The sequence below is a fragment of the Protopterus annectens genome, chromosome 10.part0 (genome assembly GCF_019279795.1).
Source record: "Protopterus annectens isolate FY-2018-M chromosome 10.part0, PAN1.0, whole genome shotgun sequence".
Taxonomy (NCBI): domain Eukaryota; kingdom Metazoa; phylum Chordata; order Ceratodontiformes; family Protopteridae; genus Protopterus; species Protopterus annectens.
The window spans coordinates 881,073,499-881,079,498 of record NC_056744.1 but is presented as its reverse complement, the minus strand read 5'-3'; positions in this window follow the sequence as shown (position 1 = coordinate 881,079,498).

Genomic DNA, 6,000 nt, shown 5'->3' with positions numbered 1-6,000 from the left:
AACTCCAGGACACTGATGTGCAAGTTGGCCTTTAAAGAGGACAAAGTGCCTTGAACAGTCTTGCCCAGATAATGCTCTCCCATCCCGTATGGGAGGCATCCATGGTCAATATGGCTGTGGACACTGTAAGAACAAAGGGGCGACCATGGAGAATTTGTTCAGAATGTACCCAGCAAAGCAAATCCATTTTGCAACTATTGGTGACCATGGTTTGGTCTGACAAACGTTGGTGAAGAAAAGACCACTGGCAAGCTGGTATCCATCATAGATTTCTCATATGAAACCTGGATAAAGGTACTAGAGTTAACGATGTTTCCATGTGGTAAGACCAAAGAACAGTTCTCTCAGTTGGCAATAGCTGTCTCCCAGCCAGAAGCAGAGGAACTTTCTGGAGCATTTGTTCATCTTTATATGGTAACATGCATCTCAAAGGTCTATTGAGCACATCCAGTCATCTTTCTTCAAAAGGGAAGAATAGACTGTAAGGTGACCAACCAGAACTTGGTTTGCCAAACAGATTTGTTCAGCACACTGATCCAAAATGGGTCTCCAGTTCCATCTTTTTTTTTGGTACAAAAATGAATCGAGTAGGTTCCAGATAATTTCTGGTTTGGTGGGACGACTTGGATGACTCTTTTGTACAGCAGTTTTTGCATTTCTTGCACTGCTTAATCCCTCTGACTGTGTAGAATATTGGGGATTTTCTTGAGTAAGGGAGGAGGACAAGAAAAGAATGATATAGCCTCTGGAAACGATCTGCTACACCCAGGAATATGTTAAATTTAGCCAGGCGTTTAGGTGCAAGGATAAGCATCTCCCGACTGCCTCCAGAGGAAGACAACCAGGGCTCACACTTCAGGAAAGCTGAAAGGGCTTTCCTGGAAAAGAATACCTGAAGCTCTGATTTTGCTGACCACCTCTGCCATGAGGATGGAGTCTTCCATTTTGGTTTTCGCCTCTACCCCTGGGAGAACTTTCGCCACGTGTGTCCTGGAAAGGCCCTTGGGATTTTTTGAACCACATTTTTCACCACTCCTTTGGTTCTTGGAAAAGGACTTCTGGAGGGTGGAGAAATACACATTCACAGCAGAATGGTTCTTACCATCCCTCTCACACCTGGACAAATAAAGAAGTTCCGTTGAAAGAAGCACTGACGGAAGAAGACTTAAATGCTTCCCAAAGTCACATAGGCGCATCCAGGTGTTTCTGTTTATGGCTATGGCTGTAACCGCTGCTCAAGATGTTCCTTTGGCTATATAATTGATCAGTCTCATGGACGAACTGGAGAGAGACTCCAGGGTGGCTAAATGGGAAGCCATTTTTTCCTGGACTCCCTCAGTTCCAGCTCCAGCTTGAGTGTCTGAAAATTCCTTAATCAGATCTCATTGGAGTCTGGTGAAATGTGCCAAAAAATTCAAGAACCTTATAGTGAAGGTTGACGAAGCGTAGACCCGCTTCCCAAATCTGTCCATAGCCGAAGACTTCCTGTTGGGCAGATGGACAGAGGAACTCTCCTCACCAAGTTCTTTTTTAGTGCTGGCGACTACGACCATAGTATCCACAGCTAACCCTTTGGCCCAGAACTGTTTACCTTAGGGGGCACATAGTATTTTATCAGATTCTGGGAGGATGGGCTCGATGGTATCTGGAGCCTTCCGCACCCACTGTGAAATCAACTGAACGAGTTCATCAGTGGATGGAATCAACCAAGAAATAGACGGGCGGGTGGCAAAAGCCTGCAGGTAAACACATTCCTCACAGGAAGGGTTTTGGACTTCCAGCCACCACTCTGTTTTAAACTTTTCAGGATGTCTCCAAATGGGAGATTTTCAGGAGGTGACCATGGGGACCCTTCCCTCTCATAGAAATCTGTGTCTTTGGTGACCGATTCTTGGGGGGATTCCAAGTGCTTCCTCTTCCACTTCTTTATCTGAGGAACCTCTTCAGGTGGATAATATGGGGAGGTATCAGAAGACGACAGTACCTGAACCTGTGAAGTCTGAGGTTTCAGCACCTCCTGTCCCAGTGGAGAGGCAAGAGGAATTACTGAACTAGAGGGGAGTATCTGTTCCGAGAGGGAAGGCGCCGAATGAGTCTCTGCAAGAGACAGGGCCCTCTGCATTCCCTCAACGGCCAGCCCCCTGAAAAGGGAAGAGAGCCTGGAACAGAGGGACTGCCTTGGAACCAGTCACAGACCCTTGAAACTGTACTAACTCAAGCCAGAGCTCAAGGAGGAGGAACGGCTCAGAAAAACCTGGAGTTGAGATCTGCCCCCCGGCACAGACAGGGTAGCTACAGCTCTGGGTGGCCTCCAGTTCTTAAGAAACAATCAGCTCTGGAGCCAGTAGAGTTGGTGCTGGGAGATCCGGAACAAACAACTCTTAAGACCTCCGAGGAGCCGGGGGGGGGTTGGAACTGGCAGGGGGGGGCCTGAAAGTCCTCTAGCTCAAAGAATTTTATTCACTGACTCTGCACAACGAGCTCGGTAAGACTTTTGGTGGAGCAGACCGATGAAGCAGGAGGAGACCTAGGCCTCTGCAGAAAAACTTCAGGGAGCTCTCCAACAAATGGATCAATCGAAGGAGAGTAGACAGTCCTAGGTAGTATATCCTTGGTCACAGCAGGTGAACCAGTAGAAACTTCCTGCACCGAGCCCTTCGACGCTGAAGGACTTTAGCAGCAATCGGTTCCGGAGTGCATGTCGGCGCCAATATGTCAGAAACAGAGGCCTGTGGTCCTGTTGAAACTTTCGAGGCAGAGGTTTTCAATTTTTGGAACTGATGGGGCGCTCGGGAACTGTGAGGCTAGAAAAAAGGTACTAACACTACAGAAAGAAAAGAACAGGTAAGAAAATTGAAATTTCTTTATTTTTTAATATATTTTTTTGAGAAGAAGAGAAAAGGGAAAAAGGACCATCAGCAATGACAGTCGAAGGAGTACACAAAAGTGTATGGGAAAAGGATAAAATAAGAGGGAGGGGAGGGAACTATCAATGATAGTGGGAAAATATACAAAAGTGTAAGGGAAAGGAGCATCAATGATGATACTTAAAGGATTAGACTAAGTGTAAGGAAAAAGAACTAAACTACTTAGCAGAAACTTTAAACAACAAAAGAATTAAACCTAAACTCACTAAGCTTGAGACCAGTAACTAAATGTGACCATTTCGGAAAAAGGCAAACGGTATCTAAGATAATAGAGAAGGATTGTGGGTAGAGGTGAAACTCGAGAGTTTTTGGCTGGTACGAGCTGTAGTGATGGCTGATTCTGTTCCGACACTGGAAATGAACCCATCTGCCAAGGATAAAATGAAGACTGACATCATCAGATCAATTGTTTTACCATACTTATCAGAAGACGAAGGATTACAGTTAACAAGCTACAAAAGCCATTTAAAGCAGTCGCTAAAACCAAATATGGCTCCTGGTGATCTACGATGTCAAAAAAAGCACACACAAGCCTTCTGTGATGCTAAAAACTATTAGTTTAAGAGATTTAGTGCTTTTGTTCCTGTAGTGGAACTTCTGCAGAATCTGACCCCCTCACAAACCTCATTTCATGTAAAGGATTTTGTTAAAGCCATATCACACTTTTATTTAATGAGTAAAATAAAAATATATATTGTATTATGAAAATGTAAACAATCCATTTCTACCTTCCATTTTTACAGTGTTGTAGATCTTCCTAATATGTTAGGGTATATTAAATATCAACACAATCTAGCCTATTGATTACATTAAAAAAATAATCATTCACAGCTATGCCTGACCAATTAATTCTAAAATAAGGTGAACATTAAAAAATGCATCGAGTCATATTTGCTTAAAATAAATTAGCTGATAATTATAAATATTTAAATAACCCCTACCACATTAGTGCTGCACAAATATTACACAGATTTCAATTTTAAAACTGAGTGCATGGAAATCATGTTGTTTAAACCTGCTAGGGTGATATCATTCAGCTGCAGTTTCCACACAAGTTCTTTGAATTCTATTCTGGTTTCTGAGTCACCACACCTTTAGGGTCAATGCGAAATTTTTTCCAAAATACCAAAGCTGTAGTTACATAAACCCATGCATGTGAATGAATGTCTGCTGAATGTGTTACTTGTACTTTGTTCCCCCTTTTAAAGGCACATTTGGGTTTTCCCATTATATTTCCCTGCCTGTACAGACTGCTACCTATACTATTCCAGACATTCTAAAATTACCATTAATAAGTTTAACTCTACTGTTCAGCACATCAAGATCCAATTGTTTGGCTTATTATGTACGGACATATTTCTCATGCTCCACATTTTGTGGTGCCTTTTTCACCTGCTGGGTTGACTAATTCTATACTGCTGTGTTAAAATTTTGTTTCAGATAAACAGCTGTTTTCAATAAAAAAACGTGGCTCGGTACCTAGTGTGTTAATAACCGACGTGTTATCTGGTTCTCAGTCTTATTTAGACTGTTCACTGTTCTTTTGGTGGTTTAAGGATTACACTTAAAATGCTTAGCATCAGCTGGATTGATTAAAGCTATAGCTGCTGGGTCATGTCTTGGATGAGGGTAGAGAAAACTGAAAGACTGAGGAGCTTTGTACATTCTGCTTTCTTAAAAGTACAGTAGGCTGACAAACACATCCACCAATGATAACACTGGGGAGATGGCAGGAGGTTCTAGGAATTCCAGTTGTAACATTTCATATTACTTTCCGAGATACACGAGAAACCTTGATAACTCTGGCACATTCTGGAAATAATCTCAGAGAAAGAATCCCTGACGAGGAGATTCAGACAACATGCTCTCTTCAGAGTCTGAATCAGAATTCTGAGGAGAAAAACCTTTACTCCCCTTTCTCTCTTACCAGAAACCACCAATATGAAGTGTTAATAGCCTGTACAAGAATTTGAGCCTGACTTAATAAATTACTCATGTCCAATGAAACTGAAGATATATGTTCAGGGGTGTGTGTGTGTTTTAAACAGGCAAACAAATGTAAAAAGGGTTTTTGAAGGCAGTAATTGCTTCCCCATGGATGGGCACAACATTCTGATTAATCAGGAGCACCTTCCATGCTCTTCTCCCAATAAAGTGTCACTCACACTCACTTGCCCACTAAGGGGATCACAACAGCCAAAGAGGATGTGGCTAAATCCCAGTCCTTGAGGCTGAATGGCCAACACCAGAGGGATCAGTGAAAAAAGTGAGTGGTCTGAGGAATCACCTTTGGCCACAGCAGTCACCCACTTGCAGCAGAGGCAAATTGCTAACCTGCTGTGGTGGCAAAGGCTGTTTAGATAACTTTTTCTTTTTGTGCCTAGGGTAGGACTGACCATAGGACCAGTAGTCCGTTCCATGGTCAAGCTGAAAATGGTGCCTCTTTCCCAAGAAAACTAAGGACAAAAAGGTAAACTTTCAAACATAGACAGTAACCTCTCCTACAAAAACACAGTTAAAAAAAAAAAATGCACTTTATCAGCACTAAAAAACTTAATTTAAATAAAGTTTGTCCACCGAAAAAAATGTTTTTAAAATTGGCAGTTTACAAACAATGAAGTGTGCACCAGTTTCAAAAGGCAACAAAGTTGTGCGACAGTTAATAAAAACATATTTCTAGCTTAGAAAGTACTTTCCTACACAGAAAAGTAAAATTAAACATTAAAAATAATATGTGAAAGGCTCTTCTCCAAAGGGAACTGATATGCCTAACAATGGAACAACACAAGCTGGCTGTTGATCCTTGAAAGCTTGCACAGGAGTGTCATTCTTTGTCGTCAGGTAATTGTTGAAGGGCATGGTGCCCAAATCTTTTAGTCAGCTCAACTTAAGCGAACGGTTTGGGCCGTGGAAGGTGCCCTGAAGCTTTGGAAGCTGGTTGGGTATTTTTTTCCTATGCAGGATATAACCCGTATATTTAGGCTACTGCAGCAGTGATCAATATGTACAACAGCAACCTTAATGCATCTAAACCCACCACAATAAGCACCTCTGAATTCATGGACTTTTGACT